Genomic DNA, 22,973 nt, shown 5'->3' on the forward strand with positions numbered 1-22,973 from the left:
TATATTATTTAACTTAACCAATAAAATGCATGCGATACTTCATGTCTGAATTACATAGCTTGAACTGAAATCATGAGTGATTTAGAACTCTGCATATAATCTGAATCAGAGATTATTTGGTATAGCAAGTAATATTTTTTGAACTGTGAAATTTATAAGGCTTTAATCCCAAAAGGTTCTTACACCTCTTTTTACCTATTTTCTCTTAGGAGTCATGGAAGAACTTTATTTCAGGTCACATCTGGTGGGGAAGTAGGGTTGCTTTAATGATCAATGCTTTGTTTTAATTACTTTAAACTATGGAATATTTATTTAATTAATTAATATTACATGTTTATTACATAACATTACTTTATATAATGTTACATGTTTATGCTGTTCTTTTAGTCTCCTGATATTAGAAATTATACTTGTTTTAGTGACTGGATATTGTAACATGGTTTTCTTGTATTAGTTCTATTAAAAATGACTTGGGAAGACTCTTAGCCTAGAGAAGTAGCATAAAAATAATTTAAATAAATAAATAAAATGTGGATGTTTGTGACCAGTGACAATGCCATCAGTCCTTTTTATCCTCACAACAATCCTGAAAGTTGGTCCACTGTTTTTCCCATTAAGCAGAAAAAATGAGGTTGTGGAAATAGATAGTTACAGGCAAATGATTGTCACCCATCCTGATAGGAGCAATCTCACACCTTCCTGTTAGTTTGCCCCTTCCCATCAGCTTATGTTTGACAAATAGCATGTCAACCCTCCTTTGTTAGCAAGCTAGTATTATGTTTGCTTCCTTCAAAGGGTAAGAACTTGCTTCAGAATAATTGGAAAGAGAATTGTACCACTGGAGTGGAAAGCATTCCCTTTTAAGGGATGCCTGTTTGCTTATTCATAAGAACCATGTTGGTGTTTTCTGCTTTGTAAGGCCAGAAGGCTAACGGCCAAACTAGGTGTAACACTAAATGTGCAACCGTTGCCTCATTCCCCATTCCATAAAAACATAGATCTTTACTCTGATCTAGTGCAACTCCTATTTGTTCCAGTATTCTGTTCCCACAGTAGTGAAAGATAGCAGGGTAAGCCATATGTCCCTAAGCAACAGATGTTCAGAGGCACAGTGCCCTGATGCAGAAGGTAATGTGTAGCCACATGGCCAGTACCCATTGATAGCCTTATTCTGTATCCTTTGGTCTAATCCCCTTTCAAGTTATTCAAATCAGTGGCCATCACTACTCCTGTGGTAGTACATTTCATAGTGATGATGTGTTGTGTGAAAAAGGATCACCTTCCATCTATCCTGAACCTTCCACCATTCATTAGGTTGCTCTGGGTTTGAATAATACAGGCCTCAAGTTCCATTTTTAATATAACTTACCTGCATCCAGGTAGTTCTGAGTTTCCAGTTTAGACATAATATTAGTATTATTGATTATTACTTCATTTCCCTACCACCTCACAGCTGAAACTCTCTGAGCAGTTTACAATAATCTGTAAAAACAGGACATTCAGGAGATCTAGGAAAGTGTTGCTCACGATGTCAGGACAGGTGTAGAGGACCAAGCTAGGGGGTGGAAATGAGTCATGCAATTGCCATTCTCAGTGGCAGCTACATGTTTACCATGTCTCATTTACTCTCAAGCCACTTCATACCTGTGCATGTACACTTACTTGACCACCAGGTCCAACAAAGTAGAATTTGTTTCTTGACAAATAAATGTAATTAACTATGAGGGCAGGGGGAAGCCAGTTAGCATGCACACTATGCTAAACATTAAGAATTCTAGTCTCTTAGCATTGAAATTTCCTGAAAATTTTGTTTGTGGTTTATGATGATAATTCTTTCTTTAGTAGGAAAAATCATGAGTCCTTTTGAACCCCAGTGATTAAGCTCGGCCACAAAATCTACAAGCTACACGCTATACCAACAAGCTAGTAGACATAACAAGCTACAACAATAACATGCATGAATATAACATAAACCACAGTCTTTTTTCTTTTAGTTTATGCTTATTTAATGTACAGCTTTCCTGCTAAATTATAGCAAATTATTCAGGGTATGATTCAAAAAAGTATCACAGACATCTTTTCATCTATTAGCAATTTGCTTCAGAAAGTTCCATCAATATTTCTTCAGCTGGAAACTTTTGGGCTCCCCCCCCCCTTTGTGTAAGCTAATCCCATTCATGACATCTGTCACCCATTTTAAAGAAATCTTAGTTGATTAATTGCATGAATGTTAATAGATACATCAGTCAGTAATATTTGCATATGAATAGTTATGAAGAAAACAAATTATTTTTAGAACAATTACCAAACTCTTATTCCCCTCTTTTTCTAAACAAACATATACTTAAATATTCATTGTCCAGTCAAAATTTCAAAGAAACTTTGTACCGCACAACTTTATTTTAGAGTGGGAATTGAGAAACTTAACATTTCCATTAATCAGTTAAATGATATCATAACAACATTTAATTAAATGCATTGGAATAACTTTTCTCCCAAGATGATGCCAGATGTGACACTACCATCGCGAAGGATGGCAGGCACCATCCCAAAAGGGCATTCCTCCTATTTACATGTCAGAAAAAGAGGAATGCCACCCATCATTACCCATAACTACATGTACTGAAAAATATTAAACTATAAAAAGTTTTTTTTATTAATCAGGGACCTCTTTTAACCTTCTTACAATAATAAAAAGGCTGACTGAATGGTTTATTTGTTATAAATTCTGCCCTTGGTGCTCACAATTCCCCAAACATGGAATCATAACATACATTTAGTGCAGTCTGGGAGGAGTAACAGAAGGGGCACCAACCCTTCTGTGGTTCAGCAGGACAGCCAATTTTGAACATCAAGCTGAATTCTTTTGGAGAGGGAGAGATGGAGGATGGAGTGCAGTCATGCACTTCATATCCCAGGAATGTGAATATATAATCAAGTTTTGGAAAGAGGTTTTTAAAGAGAGTAGTAAAATATTAAGTTTAAATATTGAAAAATGCCCTGAGATTGCATTACTTTCAATAATTGATAAGAAACAATGGAGATGGAACTATAAAGAATTAATAACAAATTTAATAACTGCTGTAAGATTAATCATAACTAAGAATTGGAAAGTAAAATACGATTACCAATTGTGTGATTGGTACAGGGAAGTTTGGAATATAGCTATTAATGATAAATTAACCTGTGATATTAAAGTGAGAAAAGGGCATATAAAGAAAAATAAGTTTAACGAGATTTGGGAAGCATTTATTATGTCTTTAAAAAGGGAAAGAATTTGAACCATCAAAAGAATCATTACCATTTTGGAAGCAGGAAAAACCTTGACAGAACGTTTGGATGAGTTTTCTATCTGTACCATGTATCCTATGGTCCTGGTAGAAGGAAGCACAGTATTTCTAAGCTTTATTTTATTTGTATGTTTTAATCTTATATGCATTTAATGTAGCTGTAAATCTTTTTTAGTTGAATTTTAGATTGAAAAATTAATATATATTTTAAAGGATGCTTCCTATCCCGGTGGCCCCAGTCTCCTCTTCTTCCAGAATACCTCCTTTATACTGTCTCTGTGGTTGCTTCCCCAGTCTCAGAAATGAAGTTGTTGCAGTTCCTTTCATCTGGCTACAAGGTGGGGAAAGGGATTGGAGCGCTATCTCTGACCTTGCGGTCTAGGGACCATCAGATCATTTGCTACAAGCATCAAACATAATATTAGATATTTGTTATTTATTTATTTACTACAAGTATTTAATTACAAGCGCTCAGGATGGCTTACACAATAAAATGGTACCATAGCAAAACCTCAATTATTAAATAATATAAAACAACACATCATGAACTTAGAAAAGAAAATGGAGGAAAAGAATAGAAAATGCGACTATGGAGAGAGGAAAAAGAAAAAAAATTAAAACATCTAAAACCCTTGATTATTAAAATGATGGTTGAATAAAAAGGTCTTTACCTGGCACCAGAAGGAGTATAATGTGTCCAAGGAGTGGTGTCCAAGAAAAACTATTCAGCGCCATTTCATTGGGATACAAAGAGACAATTTTAATGCCCAATTTTGCCAGAACATTTAGAAAAAGGAATCATCTTTCCAAATTGGAATCCAATTCACCAAATTTTTGGTATACTGTTACACATTTTCCATCCACTTTTCTTCCAGGTTCTAAAGGGTTTTCCTCCCCTATTTAGAACCACAACTGTTTTAAGAGGTAGGTTAGTCTGAAAGAAGGTAATTGTGGTACTTTGACCTGATCAGGTTTATAGTAGAGCAAGAATCTGACCCAGGTCTTTCCAGCTGATGATATAACTTAAGACTTCCACCCACTTAATACTGACGCAATCCTCCAGTGCAATTCTGGCATATCTACTCAGACGTAAGTGTCACTGAGTCCAACTGGGTTTAACCCCAAGTAAGAGATGTAGGGCTCTTGCCCGAGTGCCATTCTCAGTGTAAATATGATTGCATATTCTCAGTTGCTAAGAAATTTGCTCAATGCCATCACTACCGTTATGTAAACAGTTTCTTATCATAAAGTGCAACTGATTTGGCTGTGTGTGGCCGCTACAACAGTGTACGGCTGCCAGTGCTGTGTGCATGCACTCATTATGGTTGCTTGCATAATACAGTAGCTTCTGTTGCTGTGTATGGTAACCGTCACTATGTGTCCCTAATGCGTTTTATCTGTGCAGATTCATTCTTATTGCACAATTATGTCTCAGCTGGAGGATTTTGCTTAGATCCTGAGCCTCATGTATTAAGCAAGGTATAATACATGATGAAAAGACGGGAGGAATGGAGCCGATTTTGTTAAATGGGAGCACATTAGATTATAGACAGTGTGATAATGGGACTGGCTCAAACGCAGGTGCAGGGAGAACTGTGTTCAGTTTGCATTTTCATGCAAATGGACCTGTTTTAGCACTTTCAAACTGTGAACCAAAACTTATGATCCATGGGTGAGCATCCCTTCCCAGGTTGGAGGCAGTGCTCTGACCTCAGAAGAGCTGGAGCTCTGCCCTCCTCAAGATCAGAAAAGCAATTTCTGAGGAAGGAGAAGGTGGCAAGTTGGAGGATGGACCTCATGCAAGTTATTCAGACGGTCCTCCAGCCGCCTCTCCCCACTCAAAAGTGTCCTCACAAGACAGGCTGAAAAGCCCATTTAGCAAGACAAAATAGAGTGGAGGATAAAAGAAAGGAGAGCAAAGATGTTATTACCTGCTCCTGATGATTTCCCCCCCACCCCTCCACCCAGGGCATAGGATTCTTGGAAACCTCTGAGGTCAGGTGCTTCAGGGTGTATTCTGAAGGTGATAGGACTATACCTTTATCATACAAAATCTACACTCCAAATTTCACAACAGTGTTCTGCAGTAGAAAAAAAATGTGTGGAAAAAAGAGGCTATCAGGGAAACTAACATTCAAAATGTATTAGATTAGAAAAAATGCTAACAAAAATGTGCATTTTGGGTAGAAAATCATACAAAAATGTATCAGGAGAAATGCGTGCAAGAATGTTTATGAAATTTCATGCACACTTTAAAACAATTTCAAAGTTTGGGGAAAAAACAAACTTAAGACTGGAAGGATGAGAAACTGAAATGCGCTCAGTCCCTTGCTGTACAAATCATGTTGCTTTATGCCAGTGAATCCTTATCCTTGAAACTCTGTTTTCAAAGGTTCTCAACTCTATTCTCAAGATTTTACTAACAATGAAAACATTGCTCTAAGAGACATCAGAGATGATAAGATATATTTAATAAAATAAAAATAAAATATGGTATACTCTATAATGGTGGTTCCCAAGCTGGGTACAAGCTGGCATTTCAGGGTGTGTGACAAAGAGGAAGGCTGCATCAAATTGTGCGATTTTCCACCAAAATAAAATTATTTTTTATTATTTTGTTTGCATACAGATTCAAATCAAAACAAAATCTAGGAATTGTCTGAATCCACAGGCCGCTTTGCTAATTGCAATCAGTAAGAAAGTTCCACAGTTTGATAAAATCTTGAATGAGAAGCTGGAACAAAGAAATTATTGAATTTTATGTTCACAATTGGGATTGATTTTACTGTTTAATTTTTTTTCTAATTGCCCAGTTTATATTTGAATTTTATGCATTGAGCTGAAAGCTTATTTTTTAGTTCACTTTGTTCACCCTCAGTACTGTATGTGGTTCAATTTGTGATTAAAAACTTAGAAATTTGACTTCTACATCTTCAAATGTGATATTACTTTTATAGGGGATGCAAACACAAATCAAACATTTTGTAGGAGTGCGTGGCATAGAAAAGGCCGGGAACCACTGCTCTACAATAATTGTAGACTGGAAATAAGAAGCTTCTCACAGCACAGCCCTGTGGCCACTAGATAGCATCTTGCTCCAAAGTTGGGGTGGGGATTCTGAACTCAGAGTACCCTGCCCTGCTTTTGCAACAGGCAAAAAAGAGCCCTTCCGAGCAATGTTCTGAGGTTGCAAGAATTGCCTCAGAGATGGGCTTCTGGGGGCAGGGAGGGTAGGACCCATACTCTGCCAGCACCCTGGCAGCTCCTTGCACTCCCTTCTGTCCACTCCAAGACCAAACATGGTGAAATAGGCCAACTAAGTGTTTGCATGTAGGGAGGATGCAGAGGTGACCTTCACCTCTGCCCTCTTCCACCCTGCATGGGATGCCTGTAGTCCAAGGTGACCAGAGCAGGTATGAGTTGTAAGTTCCCACAATGTCCAGGAGCACATTTCCAACATTCCTCCAGGTGAACGCTGGAAATCGAAGGTGTCCCCTGCTCTACTTTCCAGGTGCCTGTTCAGGGACATGATTTGAGAGAACATGATCTGAGAGAATAAGACTATGTTCCAAACTGCAACTCCTTCAGATGCAACATATTGGATTATCCTGGTTGGTCTTGCCCTTCTTGGTCTTTCTTGTTAGACTGTGTTGAAATGTCAGCATATTGAGATGCAATATTTCTGTTCAGCAAGATAAGATTACAACTGAAAAACCACAGAAAACAACTAAACTGATTAGTACAATACTGTCAATGGCTTGCAATAAGAAAATGCCTGCTGGCCAGACACAGCAAAATTGTCAATAGTATGATTGGGCTATACTGCTCTGACCATGACACTACTGTGGCTGCTAAATATGCGGAGTATTTCACAGCCACTTTTTGAGTGACGGGACTGTGTATGCTTGCTATATTTGCATGCATAGTGCAATCACATGTTATGAAGTTACACTGGCACCGTCTTGCATAGTCAGTAATCAAGCTGTGCTATTGCTGTGTGTGATTGTTGTTAATGCTGGTCTAATGGTTGTGTTTTGCTTTGTTATGTGGTTACAGTTGCTTTACCCATGATGCATTTGCTGACTTTAGTGAATGGCCACTAACACTGTGGTCACATGTATGATTGCTATCTGTGTTGTTACAGCTGAACTACTTCTATTTTGTTTGGTATGACTGTTGAACTGTCTGTAGCATGACTTCCTCTGCAGCATTTAGTCTCTAATTCAGTGCTCACAGTGCAATTACCATAACTAATGAGTATTACTGTCAAGTAGTTGCCCAGGGCTGCTCAAAAATGTTTTGCTGTACTTGATGTAGTTGCATTGTCTGAGCTAACAGGTGTGCTACAGGATTCCTTGCAATGTTGCAGAGAATTCTGAAACTGCATACAAGTTAATTTACAACCCTGATACAATGCCACCACAGGTTGTCTGTGTGGTCCCAATGGCTGTTGAGTGGGTAAGAGTGAAAATAAAGGTCCATCCAGCAAAATGTATCACTGCTGTGCCATGCATCAGTCAATGTCACTGGGATAGAAGAGTCCCAGCCACGCTCACTGTTGATGATGCCATGATTGTATAGGCTGGCCATTGATTCATCCATGGTGCCTTTTGCACTAACAGTGGGTGGTCACAATTGTCCTGGCAGAGATGTGCTTGAGACTGATTTGTGTGGCATGCTGGTGGTACACAAGGTGAAAGTCTCCTTCTGGTGTATCAGACAGCAGCCTGAAGGATGCTCACCCATTCCATGCCCTGATGTTCGCACGCTCTAGTGCAAGACGTGTGATCACCAGCTTAATGGCACGAGGTGTCATGAAACTCGCCCAGGTGAAACCCGGGTCACGTGGTGCGCTCACTAATAGGTCACGTGGGTGCGGTCTTACTTCGGGCTCTTTTCCATCCCCTCCCCCTGGCGTGGTGACCCCTTCCCCTCCTCCCCTCAGGGAAGGATGTAGTGCCGGCTGGGGGCGGCGGAGGGATAAGCGGGCGGCGTCGCGTTCCTCTCTCCGGCCCCATCCGCAGGGCGCGGCGCCTCCTAGCGGAGCAGGGGCAGATCCCGCCGCCGGCTCTCTTTCTCGCGAGAATCCCCCCACTCTGACGGGGTTATGTAACCTGCTCCCCTCCACCGCCTTTTAAAGGGCCCGCTTATAGTCGGGGCAAGAGAGGAGGCGGAAGGAGGTAGGGAAAGGAAGTTCAGTTGTCGGGGTTCAGGCACCCCTTTTTCTCACTCCCCCTGGGGGGGCGCGTCCCCCTCCTCTCCGGCCGGACAATGAGTCCCATATGCTAATGAGAGCTTCGCGTCACTTCCGCTCTTTCTCGGCCGCCATCTTGGCCAGGGCAGGTTCTGGGCAGGAGGGACCCGGCTGTATTGTCTGCAGGGCGCCTAGGGAGCCCCCCCTCCCCTTCCCCGCGGCCCGGAGCTCGACACCCCTCGCCCCGGTGACTAAGCCCGGTGGAAACGCCCACGCCGCCCCCTCATCCCTGCGCAGGCCGAGCCCCCGCCCTGCCCCCTCACAGCCTGCCCCCCCGTCCGCCCGCCCGCCATCCAGCCCCCTTTGTCTCCCCCGCACCGCCGGCTCCGCTCCGCGCGCTCGCCGCCCAACCTCCGCCGGGCAGCGTCAAGCCTCCTGCCGGGAGCCGCTAAGCGAGAGCACCGACGCCGCCGACGGGGGAGGGAGCGCCCGCCACTGAGGAGGAGGAGGGAGCGCGAGAGCCAGCCAGGTAGGTGCCTGAGCGCGCGCGGGAGCCCAGCGCAACCCTCTTTTCCTCCCTCCCCTCGCCGCCGTCGCCGCCGCCGCCGTCTCCTTTCTCCTCTGCCACCACTACCAGCAGCAGCAGCAGCAGCAGCAGCAGCGTAGCCGGGCCCGGCGGCTGCTCGTAGCCTTGTTCTCTCACCATGCTTTCTACAATGCTTTCGGCTTTTTTCCTCCCATTCCACCCGTCCGAGGCCGGGTTGCAAACTCCCTACCGGCTTCCTCGGCTCGACTCTTCTCGTCCATTCTCCCCGCCCCGTGCCGCCTTTTAACCTCCCTGCTTGTTTTTCTCGGCTGGATGGAATCCCTGCCGTTTCTTCGTTGCATCTCTTTCCACCCTCCCCGCACCACCCTCGTCGTCCCTTCCAGGGAGGTGGCACATGGATATTGCGTCCCCGAGTGTGGCTGTGGTCGCACGGTCTGCATCGTGGAAGGAGAGAAGTGGTGGTGGTGGTGGAGGGGGGAGGCGAAAGGATGGCGAATGCAGCCGTCCTCTCCGGCATGCTCGGGGCTTCTTTTTCTTCCAGCATGTGCGCTTGTCGTGGGTGGGGGAGGAAGGAAGCGAGGGAAGCCCCCTTATGACTGCAGAGTTGGCGTTGGAAATCTAGAGCGGGCTGCGGTACAATCAATGGAGAACAGCCTCCTCTTCTGCGACCCCCTCCCTTTTCCTAACTAGAGGTGTCGGGTATGTTGGAAAAGGCGGGATTCGTGGCTGAACCAGAGTAAGAGCTCTGGGAGAGTAACAGGCATCCATCCACCGCCGCAGCTCATCGTTACTCCATCCATCCTGGGAAATAGTTCTTTTAGCCTATATATCAGACAAAGACGAGAAAAAGGAGGCTTCCTCCTACTTCTGTCGCCGGAAAAACTGGATTCACCTAGTACGTCTTTCTGCTTGCCTTAGTTATGGCTAGGTTTTTTTCCCAACCCAGATTAGTTTTACTTAGACTTAGACGTTATGACTGTGTGGCTTCGCGTTAAAAACCGTTGCTTGGGGTTTATGGCCATCGAAGAAGAAAAATACCAGCCCCCACCCAAAATGCACCGCAGCCAAGTCGGTGGAATGGAGAAATGAGCATGGAAGTCAGTAGGGGGCGCATTCTCTTCACTGGGTAAGGCTGCTGCAGTGAGGGGGGGAAGGGCCCCTGATGCACGGAATGGAGTTGCTGCACAGCGCCTTCTATAGGCCTGGGAAAATGGGCCTATCACTGCAGGCTTAGTTGCTCTTAAGAGCTGACAGCACAACAGGCAAAGGGTTTAGTGAGCAGTGCAATGATTTAAAGAATCTGACCACTTCATTCATTTTCCTGGAAACTGGTGACCAAAAGTGTTGTCCTGGGGTGGTACCTAAAAATCTGTGCCATCCTTAATACATGTTACCTGCCTAAAGTTTTTGCTCCGATTGACTCAGGTGGTTCTTCACTGTTCCACTGAAACTGACTGAAGGTACATTAGAAGTTGATGCTGTATTTGTTTCCAAAAATCAGGACAATGGTTTAAGTAGGGGAAAGTGAGGGAATTATAGTACATTGAGCTTGCTTATTCCTTGTCAAGGTTTGAACATAAAACTTCATGAGGAGTAAAGGACTGCACGTCAGACTCAGGATGGCATCTGTCTTAGACACTTGCATGGTTGTTTCTCTCCTTGATAATAGATGTTAGGAGATTCTCACAATGCAGTACTTTGCTACAGGGCACAGGTTTTTGTGGAAGGTTACATGTTACTTGGATAAATGGGATTCTTCCATAGATGGTGGTTGCTGATCTTTATTGTAATTAAGTGATATGATACAGGCTTGAGTTCTTTTTTAAAAAACCAGCTCTTACAAGTTCATCTTGTAGCACCTGCTGGTTTAATCCTCAGAATTTTAACATTTAGTAGAAGGAATGTGTCAGATGAAGAAAAAGTCACATGTGTAGTATGGCATGACCTAAATTTCCATGGAAAAATTAATTCCTTGATGTCAGAGTTCTAGTTTGTGTTCTAGTCACTTTTAGTTTCACTTAAGGCCCATTCATTTCAGTGGGTCTACTCTAAGTAGGACTGGTATGAGATGCAGCCCTTATATAAGTTCAATGTATTTTTCTTATCCCAGAAACTCAGTCATTGGTCTCCTCTATTGTGTCCCAAATGTTTTGGTCATAGTTGTTAAAATGAAAAGTGAAAAAGGCAGAGGTTTACTTTATTAAGATGGTCTTTTTGGTCTTACTTTTAAAACAAGTGACAATTATGCATTGTTGAAGAACTGTTTTGATAGGAAGTAGAAGCAATTGGATGGCAACCAATCAGCAGTACTTTTGTGATGCACAATGAAGCCAGAGCTTCTTACAGAAATGAAAGAAGTATAACTTCCAAGAATGACTAGCTGTAGTTGTCTCTTTGTAGGGTGGTTGTTTAAGGTTATTTATCTGTGCTAAATGTGCAGAATATAAAATGTTAGAAAAGATGTGCATCTTGTCATAGTTAGTGCACTTTAATTTTTTAAGAAATATTTTCAAACATTGATCCAGCAATCAAGCTTGTATGATTCTGTAGTAATTAGTTGAGTCATGCGAATTACTGTTCCTAATTACATGTGACTTTTTAATGTTGAGAAACACTGTTATTCCTTTTCTACTTAGCTTTTGTAACGTTTAGAGGGCGTAAACCATGATAACATGTCAACAGAAAAATGTTACATCTTTGTTGGAATACGTTTGGCATTTTACTTATGACTGACCAGGAATTTTTCTGCTAGGACTCTTCACAAAGCATTTTAGGTTGACATGCTGCAGACTCTTTTCCACCAGACACTTTCTTGTGTGCTAGAAATGATTACTTTTGGTTATCTAGGAGAGATAGTAGGAACTGTGGATAATTCCAATGTTACATGAGCAGGCTTCCACATGCAGAATGAGACTTTACCTTCCTCAACTCCTCCCTGCCTCCACATCCTCCCCAAATGTGACCCAGGGTCCTCTTTACTCTCTAAAGCACATTTGAGGGAATGTGAGGGGGGACTTGATCTTCCAGTAGTACTGTTAGGCTGTCCGTAGGACACCACTAGATACAACTCATAGTCTAGTTCTACATTGAATAGAACTCTTCTGTTGTTTAACACAGTGTTTAAAAGTTCAGCTAAAGTTATCCTATTGCAATGCAGAAGATTACCTAGCTGCAGCGTATTTTAAAAGCAAGAGTTTTGGTTAAAGAAGAATGTGGGAAATATGTGCCTTGAAGGTATAAGTAACTTGAATGTTATGATCAACATATGTACAAATTGTCAAACTATGTTACCTATGCAATACTTGCCCAGCAGTATATTAAAAATACAATGTGTGTGTGTGTGTGTGTGCAGGAAATAAGATATAAGAAGCTGACAAAACTTACTGTACAGTTTTAAGCAACTAAAAGTAATGTTGTCATCAAAAATATAAGTCAGTCTGAATTCTCACTATTTGCTGCAGCAAATCTGGCACCATTAAAAGACATGTTTAGAATCTTCCCAGGTAAAATAAGGGCATAACAAAGATGAATTGTTTGGCAGAGTTGTCATCCTAGGTACAAAGCTATGCAATCACTGGGAAAAGATGGAAGTGTGAGATGTGCTTCTCAGGGAGAAAGTTTCACAAAAGTAAGCAAGTGCTTCCAGAAACACAATTCAGCTAGAATGGGGTGAGGGACATGCAACTAGCTGTCTGTCAATACTTCATTGAAGTGTGGAGGGGAGGGGGCAGATTCCTACTTTGCCCACAGTTACTTTGCAATGTATAAATTTTATCTCAAGTTGTCTGAATAATAGTTTTTAGACATTTGAAGTCTGATGTAAATGCTATACTAATTTAAAAGGAAAATACAGTGATTGAGTATATTAGTACAGAGAAATACATTGAAATAAAGGTTGGTGGCAAAAACAAACCTTGCGAGGTGCTTATGTCTGTCTGGACAAATCTTGGCTACAGCCTTGGGGAAGAGATGAAGTGCAATGCAGAGTACATGCTTTGTACACAGATGATTGGAGATATAATTCCTAGCATCCCCAGTTGAATGTCCTACAGAGATATACCTTTTTGATACTTTGGAAAACTTTGCCAATTAAAATAGTCAGTCCTGGACTGGGTGCAGTAGTAGCCTGACACATATAAGGCAGCTTTGTGTTTTCATGTTTAGCTGCGGATAGATTGTAATTGGACATTAAGACTCAAAGTGAGGTTTGAGATCTTCTATCAGGTTTAGATTATGAAGATCTTGGACTGCTATAATCTGTGCACTTCTGTGGGTCTTATTTATAAACACAGCATTATACTATACCTCACTTGGTAGGCCAAAAATAGATGCAGTAGTAAATATTTTAGTTGAGCTATGTCAATGGGTACCCATGCTGCAACAAAAAGTGATAATTGGGGTTTCTAGTGAGCCTGGATAGAATCAGGAATTGGGAATATATAAACCTCTGTCTGCCTCTGCTGTTATATATTGCTTGGTCCTTCTTGGCTCAGTGAACGAATGAGAAAGACATCCCAAACATTATGGGCTACTAAATACTGTAGTCTTCATGACAGTGATGCTGTCTCATAGTGTGAGCTTTTGACTTGCTTTCCAGAAAAGGTTGATTATAACCAACATAAATATTTCTCTACCTAGGTAATTTCTTTTGGCACTTTGGATATTAAGGTGTATTTAAATACATGATAAAATGTTTGAGGCCAGTTCCAGTTAAGCAGAGTTGGGGAAACTAAAATAGTGCCATATGTTTTGAGAAAAATAACATCCCTACAATTATATAAAACCTGTAGCTGCATATTGAGAAATCCTTTTAATATTGATTAGTTATATTTAAGCAATTTCTGGTTTTATATGAATGGGCTAAAGTCTATCCTTTCTGCATATAATAGTTGGTGTCAGCTCTTTGGTGAATAGCTCCTATCTTTATTAGGTCAAGCTCAAAATATGGTATGACTATGATTCAAGAGACTCAAGCTAGTATTAAGTTGAGACTGTGTCATCTGTCGTCTTGTTGAATTTACTGGGATTTACTCACCTGTATTTCCAAGCCAGTGTGCTTGGCAATTTATGCTTAAGTGAGAAGAGTGGAGGAAATTAAGACTAATCAGCTATTGTGTTTTGTTTTTGTTTTTATATAATTTTACTGTACTTGTTACTGTTTTATTGTTTTAATTCTACATTGTAAGCCATCCCGAGATGCCGAGGCATGTGGTGGTGGCATATAAAAGTTTTAAATAAATAAATAAAAATTAAATAAATATTGGTGTGATTTCTGCTTTCGCTGTCTTTTTCTAAAACATCTTTGCTGTCCTTGTGCCTGTCTTCATCTTAGCCTGTTTCTGTTTATGCTGTTCTGATTTAATTTGAGAGTTGGTGTTTCTTTGTTTTCACCGCAGGAATACCAAACAACTTTTGAATGAGCCAGCCACCTAGTTCAGTATTTTATAATACTGTCGATTGCTGGATGCTTTATAGAAAACAGAAAGTTTTGTGCAAAAGGGAGTAATATCTGATAGCCTGTTAATTCAAGGACCAGGTTAATGCAGATTTTCTTGTTAGATGTAACATCCAAACTGTAGTTTGCCGGAATAGGAAGTGAGCTCAGATACTTTTTCCTTCTCTTTCTATTGTGTATCCAGTTGCAGAGGAGACTTACTGAATTGTTAAGCTTCATTTCCCTGTGATGTCCAAAACAAAATACATTGGATTCACAGCTCTGAAGGTTGGGGAAGGCACTCTGCAGTCCCAATTCCCCCTCATTGCTGGAGCCGACTAAACTGTATTGAATGCCTCTCAGGGCTGGAAAGAAACCTTGGGGATATTACGTTGAGAGGAGAGGAGGCTGGGGCTCCAGGTTGCAGAGTATCCTGAAAGTTTTCCAGCCTCTTTCCTCACCAAGCACCTCAGCTAGATAGCCAGAAATGGCAAGGAGATAAAGATTGTCTTTAATGCTCCTCCTTGTTTGCACAGAATGCCTTCCAGTTTGGGGGAGCATAAGCATCAAAAGTACATATGATTGAGCTCTGAAAGGCATTAAAACATTAAACAGAAACAGGTCGTGATAGAGAGTCCCAGTGGTTATTAGCCATCATAGTAGAATGGTGCCTCCATGTATAAAAGTGACTACATTCGAGGACCACATCCTGGGTAAGGAAATAGCATTAATGGCCTGCTTCTCCTTCAGAACCACGTGTCTGGTCATTGTGAGAAACAGGAAGCTGGGCTAAAAGGATAACTAGTCTGATCAGTAGGATAATTTTATGCTAGATTGAGAGCTGGAGCAGCTGTAGAAATGTGTACATGGAAGCTTTCAAAAATACTTAAACGTGACAGTACTTGAGATGTCACAGGACAACTTATTTATTTATTTATTTTTCGATTTGTATCTTGCCTTTTTCCTACAAGGGCTCAAGGCAGCTTACATCTGCTCCTCCATCTTATCTCCACAACAACAGCCCTGTGAGGTAGGTTGGGCTGAGAGTCTGACTGGCCCAAAGTCACCCAGTTGGCTCCATGACTGAGCGTGGACTAGAATAGAACCCAGATCGTCTGAGTCCCAGTCCTATGCTCTTAACCACTACACCACACTGGCTCCTGCTAGATGAAACAAATCTACTTCTTTCATCTACTTTTGCTATATGCAATACAAGCAAGTTTAGTGTCACTATGGATCAAAGTAGAAAATGGCAAAACAAAAATAAAATGTGGAACTACATGAAATTAGCTTTGTTTTAATATAGGGTACACTCCATTAGTGTGGGCAGAATGCATTTGATAGTGTCTATGGGCTGTGTGGCAAAATAATACAATTGTGAGCACAAATGTTAAAAATAGCAATCTGTTTTAGTATGTTTTACTTTGTTATTACTTGTGAATAAAACAATTTTGAAGGAGAAGGGGTATGTAGCATAAAGTTTCTTATGGCATAGTGTGGTCAAAGTTAAGCACTTACTTGAATGTGAAAACTAGCTTAAACCTCTACAAGTAAAAAGCTTTGCAGTGTAATCCTGTACACATTTATTCAGAAAAGTGCTCCCAGACAGGTGGGAGAATTATGAGAATTTTGCTGTTTGCAACTGAAATTAACTTAAATGATTTATAAAACAGAGACTAAACATTCACAACAAATGATTCAGTTGTGTAAAAATGATAAAAGTGAGAACACTGTTATGGTAATTTGTGCTTCACTTTACTCAGAAATATGTTCCACAGATTTGAATGGGACTTATTCTGAGGAAGGTGTCCAAAGAACTGCAGTCTTAAGCACATATTTTTTTCCCACAGCAGTATGGGCACTCATAACCTCCCAGTTGCATTACTGTAATGTGTTGTACGAGGGGATGCCTTTGAAGATAACCCAAAAGCTTCATCAAGTGCAGAAATGCAGCTGCCAGAATTACAGCCAGAATGGTGAGGTGCAAGCATACCACTGACTTTGAAGGAGCTGTACAAGCTGGTATTTGTTTCTGAGCCCAAATCAAGGTGCTGGAACTTAGCTTTTAAAATTCAAATAGTTTGGAAGCTGAATTTCTGCAGGAGTGACTCTCCCTGTACCAGCCTGCCTCTGGCTTAAGACCTTCAGTGGAGACTCTTCAAGTAGTTCAATTACATTATGTGTTGGATGGTTTCAGTTGTAGCACATTTTTTGTGTAACATCTTGTTACCGAGGCATGTTACGTTTTAATTAGAATTATACACATAATGAAAGGTTATGATTATACAAGGGGAGGGTACATGTCCTGCTGTCTGCAAGGATGGTGGTTTAAAAATGCCGGAGTAAATAAATACTTTCATAACAGCATGACTTTTCTTTCTCTCAAATGTGCCCTGAATATTTTAGTTGTTGGGATTTCTGTCTTCAACTCAAATAAGTTTCTAGTAATTAAAAAACTCAGTTTAATACAAGTATGTATTTATTGTGTCTCATGAGTGCTCAAGGGAGTTAACGTAAATAATCACAGTCACAACAAGCCAGTATTATCCTTCTAGGGAACAGGTGGGAGACTAAGGCTGAAAGTGGCTTTACTGATACCACCAGCAAATTCATACCTGAAATTGTAATGCACAGACTGGTCTTTAGTTACAACTCACAAAAACCATGCAGCTAAATTAGAATTGTGTACATTGTTATTGTTTTTGTATAATTCTACGCATTCTAAATGTTGTAGTTCCTCTCTGCTATAAATATTCTAAGTAGTGGGTTGGATACTTTTTTCAATGCAGAATCTTTAGTTTCACTACCTGTACAAACAGTAAAAGTCTGTGTAGATTCTTTTCCACCCCTTGCTCATGTCACAGCTGATAGGTATAGTTCAGCTTGTTCGTTAATCTGAATTGTTTATTTATCTTAATCTGCCTAATGCTTGTTTATGTATTTGTGTGGGTTAGATTGAGACCCAAATATGTGTGTTTATGTATGCATTTTTGTGTATAATCAGTGTATTGCATTTCATGGTGGCATTTTTCCTTGGCTTGCCAGCATACACTTGTCTAAACAAATGCATGGGATTGGTCATACAGATGAAAAATGTGTCATGTGAAACTGCCCATATTTTGAAGAAGCTTGCTATTTTGTATGTTTTCCTCTTTGAATAGCAGTAACCTTTCATTAGATTTTGAATAACTAGAAATAGAAGGCTATGATTCTTACAACAATCAAAATGTCATAATGAGAATGCTGCATGCAAAATGATATATATGCAACTCTATATGGTAAATTCTTTTTTGTCAAATTAGTCTGCATCTCCACTAGATGGCATGTTAGCTGTCAGTGGAAAATTCCAGAACTCTCCATGAGTGAGAAATGTATGTGAGTCAACAGAGGACTGCTAGCTAGGCTGCAGAACAGATGGGAAGACTTAGACCAAAAAAGGAAGGTAGTCTATAGCTTATGTCTTTCTGGCAGCCTGTATTGAAGTTACTTCCATTAATATGACATTCAGGTGATGCTTCAGCAATTTTGTTTAACCTGAGATTGTGTTGAAATACTCAAAAGAAAAAGCAAAATTAATCTTGATACTGTATATACCTCAGTTCGGCACTGTAGCAAATAAACAGTTTTTTGTGTTCCAAAAAAGTTTCAGCTCACCTTACTCTGAGATTAAGCTTTCATATTGTCCTGCTTCTCTATATTTAATAGGTTTCATGAGTATTAGATAGCAAAAAGCTCAGTTTACAAGGAAGTGTTTAATAAATATGCAACTGAACTTAATTTGAATATAACACAAAGTCTGCTCCACAAAGTTCTTTTAAAGATACATGTGTCAAACAACATATCCTGAGTTTGTTTAGAAAACTTTCTGAGCAGAGTAGTAACCCTTGGACATGACATAAGCAGTAGTCTCAACCGCACAAACATTAATCCACACCTTGAAATTTACTGTCTTTTGGTAATAGAATTTGCTGTTCTTGAATTCCTCTAGCATTGTGGGCTTGTCAATAAAACTTATTCAAGAATACTGCTGCTTCTGCATAATTTCTTCAATAATTCTCTAATTAATGGTTAAATACCCCATAATTTCTTAGATAACTCACTAGTAGATAAGTATTCTGCAAAAGTTAGCATGGCTTATTCTTTTGTCCTTTAATAGCGAATTCCGTGAAGTTTATAGCTGAAAAATAATTTCATTTTTGCACAATTAAGAGTGTTGTGTTTATGTGATTTTGTCTGTCAGTGCAATTGTTGGTGCTTTTGCTTTTCTCCAAAATAGATTGGACAGAGGATGAGAAATGGTTTTAGTTTTTTTGTTTGCTGGTTGTGTAATAGGGCTGTTGCAAGCCCACTAGCCATAATAGGACTTGGTGGCAGATAAACCTTTCCAGTAGTTGAATGCCTTCTTAGAAGGTATGCAGTTGTTGGTGAGTAAAATTGATGCATTTCAATGTAATTGTGACATGGAAGTCCTGACGTGCATCTAGATAATTTTGCATTGAAGTACTACATACCACTGGAATAAAATAGGGTATATCCTCTGACAATGCAATCAGGTGTGCAGGTGATACCTGAATCTTGGTGAATGGGATTAGGGGTTACCTTTTCAGAGTGGTTTTTAGAGGTTCTTTTCTAGACTGCTCTGCCACCTTGGTGCAGTTGTATTTCGACTGAGCACCAGTCAGTCTGGCTAAGGCTATTATCTGTTAGCAACTGTAACTTTACCCATTTGAGGACCTCTAAGCTAACTGTCAAATTCTAGCCCTAACCTGTATGTAGCATGGTCAGATTGGGCGGGGGGTGGGGGGAGAAGGAACAATTTTCAAGTTACATAATTATTTTTCCTGATAGAGACTAGGTTCCTTTTGGCCTATGACTGGTGTCCAAACAACTGTCACTGATTCCATGTTCCCAAAGGATATTTAGATTTTTCTCTCAGAAGAACAGCCCCCTTTACATGCAACAAACAGCTTTGGAGGTTCAGGATATAAAAGTGGATTATAATGTGACAAGAGGAGTCAACCATTGAGATAAGGGACTTACACAAGCTTGGAGAATTTTTTTAAGAAGCTCTCTAAATCCTGGGCTGTGTTTTAATTGCAACATTGTTTTTGAAGGTGCATGGAAAATTGTTTAAAGGGAGTAATTTAATCTCACTAGGTCGCTTGGCTCAGTTTTGTTAAATTCTGCTGTAGATTCAATGATTTAGAGCACAAAAGGACCTCCACAGTAGGATGAGCAATCAGTGCAAATAGCGTTGGAAGTAGTATGGTCAGCAGAGATTTTAATGGATGCTTATTGTGGTAAGCATATCCCCAGCCAGCATGCTTTCTGCTTACTATTTCCAAGTGGACTGTAGTCCTGTCCATCTTGAAATATAACTAACCTTGGCTGGTTATTTCTAAGCAGTTTCCACCTTTTGGGTTCTATGGAGTTTAATTTTACTTTAATGAACCTTGGTTATGTGTAAAACTTGAGTGAGATTTTGATATTTCCCTAGTTACCCCTCCATTGATTGCAGCTATCAGTAGCATTATATGATGAGCTGCTGTGTTGGGTTAAGTAGTGTATCCAAATATCTATTAACAGATCTTTTCTGTTCATGCTTTTCTTGAGAAGTATTGGGACTCAGTAAACTAACATCCGTGCATAGAATTAACTAGTTTTGTGAATTGCAGTGGGAAAATACATTTTAAAAATTGTATTCATAATGATAAAAGAATCAAAGGCATGGTAATGTATAAGTTGAGAGAATTTGCTGTCTAGAAATCTTCCCAAATGGTTTATGATTAGAGAAGTCGTCTTGCTAGAGTTACAAGTTTGCATAAAATAAACAGATTGATATTCTTACAGTTTCCAAGTGACAACCTGCCAGAATCATTAAAATAAAGCCATATCTGAACTCCTTGGTTTAAATTTCATCAGCAAACATTTTCTGCATTGCCAGTACAGAGTGGGTATCATGCTGCGTTTGTGTTCTGAGCAACCAGGTTTTTTAAATAGTGGTCCTTTCAGCGACAGTAGGCTTTTAGAGTTAAACTTTGTAAGAGTAACTGTAAGGCTTACCTTTAATTAGTATTTAATTCTATGCAGTTTGGTATTCTGTGTCTGTATTTCAGTGTCACATAATAGGTGCAATAGTTATCAGATAGAATTTCTTTAAAGATAATTATTTTTATAAATTTGTGTACAAAATTTCCTCAATATGTCTGAAACACAAAAGTACCATTAAGTTGGATATAAAATGTCACAATTCTGTGCTGAATACTGGAAAGAGAAGGTTGAGATTAATGGTTGCTGCAGAACTTGGGCTATTTGTGGTTGTATAAACAAGGATAGTGAACTAGTAACTGCTACTGAAAGCTATGGACTGCAGTGCAGGATATCAATTTTCAAATGTTGAATCCAGATTAATAACTACTAATTAGTATTATTTATTTCATTTCTGTACCACCTGTAGCTGAAGCTGTCAGGGTGGTTCACAACAAGATAAAAATAATAAAATGCAGTACATTTTAAAAGTTTAAAATAATTTGAAATTGCCTGGTCTTTTAATTGCATTTTAATGCTAAGAAGAAAGGAAAAAGGCACCTCAGTAAACCTATCAGGCCCCTGGGTGTCCAGGGAGATCTTTAAAGGCCTCTACAAAGAAAGATGTCTTAATCTGGTGCTGAAATGCTGGCAAATTTCGCCCTAGGTGGGCCACAGCAGGCCACAGTTGTTGTAAAGATGGGGGGCTACCATAGAAAAGGCCTTGTTTCTATTTGCCACCCTCCAAGTCTCTCAAAGGCTTGGCACTTGGAGGAATGCCCCAGAGGTTGAGCACTGAGTCTAGACTTAGTCATTCTTTAGTCTCTTGGTTGGGATTTGTTAGTCATGATTAAAGTCCAGTTGATTTCATAGGGACTAAGTATGTCTAACAGTCCAGATTTATTTATTTATTTATTTAGCAGACTTATATGCCACCCCATTTGCCTAAGCCTTGGTGATCCAACTAATCTAGTGCATGGGAGAGGGTGCCATGGTTTGAAATCTAGATTTATACTACAATCATGCCTTCCCTGAAGTGATAATTCACCATGTATAGTGAAAATTAAATGACGTACTGAAATGAATCAAGCAAATGTCTTTTACAAAATAGTAATTTTGGATGTCACCTGTACAAGTAAAGAACGGATTTGAATCCCACTTGGTGCCTTTTAGTGAAGTTGCTTTACAAAGATCTTGCCAGGTTAATTCTGTTTAAGCAAGACATGTATCTTCATCTGTTTGGAAATTAAATTGAAATGTTTTCTAGCTTGACTTTCATTATATTCATGAATGAGATTGAAATTGGAAGTTCTACATATTTCTCTTTTTAATGAGAAAATTCAATTTCATGTCTCATTCACAACACATTTTGTTAATAAGGAATACTAGAATATTGTTGGTGCCAGTTTATTGGTGAAAGTTTCAAAATATACCTTTACGATAAAATCACTTAGAAGGAAACAATATGGAGAAAGTTTGCTTCTAGGCAATATACAAATTAATTGCCCTTTTCTTAAACAGCCTTTCCATATATGTCAGACTAGTGCATAGTAGAATAAGATGTGGTTTAGAGCTTTGGAGAGCATGTTTTATATTTCTAAGCCAGATAGTAATGAAAGGGGTACATGGTAAATTATAGAGTACTGTAATGCTTTTGGTTTTCTACAGGTAGGAATTAGAGACTTGATAGAAAGGTTTCTTGTCATATCATCTTTGCCAACTGCTGCCAGCTGATCTAGTTGCAGTGAATAGGAGAGTGCAAGAAAGATACATCTTACAGCAAGAAAGGTGTCTTCCAGTTGTGGTCCTTTTGATTCTTAGTCCTACTTAATAAATGGGAGTTGTTCAACTTTCCATGTGGGACCTTCTTTTCTGGGATATAATTTTAGGAATGTGTGAACAAGTCATGTGAATAGGGCTGCAGATGTAGTTCCTTCTCATGAGCTTCTTGTCCTGTGCATCTAAATTACATTTGAGATTATGGTGCTATTCTTGAAGATTGGCTTTTCAATTCTAGTCATAAGCTTGATTCAGAATAGATTGTGTAGTTTATTTGAATATGTTGGAAAAACTTACAGGGAATAAGAGATAGTCACATATTTGATTATACTGTATAAGAGCATTTCCAGAGGGGTAGTTGAGTTTGCTGAAGTTGAGCGGTACAGACAATTTGAAGATGGTTCTATATGCTGTGCTTGTTTTATGAAGTGAAAACCTGTCTCTCTCTGCATTGCTGCAGTACTGTTTTCTCTCTTTTTAGTTTTTCCTATAGGGAGGCAGATGTTTTAATTTTTTCATAGTATTTATTCATGCTTATACTCAGTGATGTATTCAAGTCCTTTGCTCCATGTCCCAAGTCAAGTCTTTACTTTCGAATCAAGTTCATTCTCAAGATCCTTCTCTTTGTGTGGAGAGGCACAGAGCAACATAACCTCTGTCTTCATGGGGACACAGTGGACGGGGGTATCATGGTAGGACCCC

The 22,973-nt window shown here is 39.8% G+C and overlaps 1 protein-coding gene across 2 annotated transcripts in view; it reads left to right on the plus strand.

Moving 5' to 3' along the window:
• Positions 1 to 8,875: 8,875 nt before the first annotated feature.
• LOC123035996 (activity dependent neuroprotector homeobox) overlaps positions 8,876 to 22,973 on the plus strand; it is a 64,453-nt gene continuing 50,355 nt past the window's right edge. Inside the window, exon 1 of one of the 2 annotated variants that reach the window (XM_044454751.1) lies at positions 8,876 to 9,013. The gene's annotated coding sequence lies outside the window, so the exon portion shown is untranslated. The remainder of the gene's footprint in view (positions 9,014 to 22,973) is intronic. The other variant, XM_044454749.1, reaches the window with a different exon arrangement.

The sequence above is a fragment of the Varanus komodoensis genome, unplaced genomic scaffold (assembly GCF_004798865.1).
Source record: "Varanus komodoensis strain SLA01 unplaced genomic scaffold, ASM479886v1 scaffold8, whole genome shotgun sequence".
Taxonomy (NCBI): Eukaryota; Metazoa; Chordata; class Lepidosauria; order Squamata; family Varanidae; genus Varanus; species Varanus komodoensis.